Source organism: Neomonachus schauinslandi, chromosome 5 (genome assembly GCF_002201575.2).
Source record: "Neomonachus schauinslandi chromosome 5, ASM220157v2, whole genome shotgun sequence".
NCBI lineage: Eukaryota > Metazoa > Chordata > Mammalia > Carnivora > Phocidae > Neomonachus > Neomonachus schauinslandi.
This window is the reverse complement of record NC_058407.1, coordinates 53,339,551-53,341,072: the sequence shown is the minus strand read 5'-3', so window position 1 is coordinate 53,341,072 and position 1,522 is coordinate 53,339,551.

Sequence of the window (1,522 nt, the reverse complement as noted above, 5' to 3'; positions counted from 1 at the left end):
TTAAACCTAAGTATTTTGTGCTCCCTCCCAGCTCTTTCCTGCTTCTTTTCATCCCTAAAGTAACCAGTAACTTTCCTTTTTTAAAAATAATTTCAAATGAAAATCGACCATTCTCTAACACCATACACAAAGATAAACTCAAAATGGATGAAAGACCTCAATGTGAGGCAGGAATCCATCAAAATCCTAGAGGAGAACATAGGCGGTAACCTCTTTGACATCGCCCACAGCAAATTCTTTCAAGATACATCCCCAAAGGCTAGTGAAACAAAAGCCAAAATTAACTTTCAGGACTTCATCAAGATAAAAAGCTTCTGCACAGCAAAGGAAACAGTCAACAAAACAAAGAGGCAACCCACAGAATGGGAGAAGATATTTGCAAATGACACTACAGATAAAGGGCTGGTATCCAAGATCTATAAAGAACTTCTCAAACTCAACACCCAAAACACAAATAATCAAGTCAAAAAATGGGCAGAAGACATGAACAGACACTTCTCTGAAGAAGACATACAAATGGCTAACAGACACATGAAAAAATGTTCATCATCATTAGCCATCAGGGAAATTCAAATCAAAACCACACTGAGATACCACCTTACACCAGTTAGAATGGCAAAAATTGACAAGGCAAGAAACAACAAATGTTGGGGAGGTTGTGGAGAAAGGGGAACCCTCTTAAACTGTTGGTGGGAATGCAAGTTGGTACAGCCACTTTGGAAAACAGTGTGGAGGTGCCTCAAAAAATTAAAAATAGAGCTACCCTATGACCCAGCAATTGCACTACTGGGTATTTACCCCAAAGACACAGATGTAGTGAAAAGAAGGGCCATATGCACCCCAATGTTCATAGCAGCAATGTCCGCAATAGCCAAACTGTGGAAAGAGCCAAGATGCCCTTCAACAGATGAATAGATAAAGAAGATGTGGTCCATAGATACAATGGAATATTACTCAGCCATCAGAAAGGATGAATACCCAACTTTTACATCAACATGGATGGGACTGGAGGAGATTACACTAAGTGAAATAAGTCAGGCAGAGAAAGTCAATTATCATATGGTTTCACTTATTTGTGGAATATAGGGAATAGCATGGAGGACATTAGGAGAAGGAAGGGAAAAATGAAGGGGGGGCAACCGGAGGGAGAGATGAACTATGAGAGACTATGGACTCTGAGAAACAAACTGAGGCGTTTTTTTTTGGAGGGGGGAGATGGGTTAGCCTGGTGATGGGTATTAAGGAGGGCACGTACTGCATGGAGCACTGGGTGTTATACGAAAACAATGAATCGTGGATCACTACATCAAAAACTAATGATGTATTGTATGGTGACTAACATAACATAATAAAATTAAATTAAAAAAATAAAAATAAAAATAATTTCAGCATACATATATGTATCCTTTACCAATGTATTATTTCAATTGGCTTGTTTTGAGCTTTGTAAATATAATATCATACTGCATGTAATCTCCTGAAACTTGCTTTATTCGTTCAACATTACATTTCAAAATATATG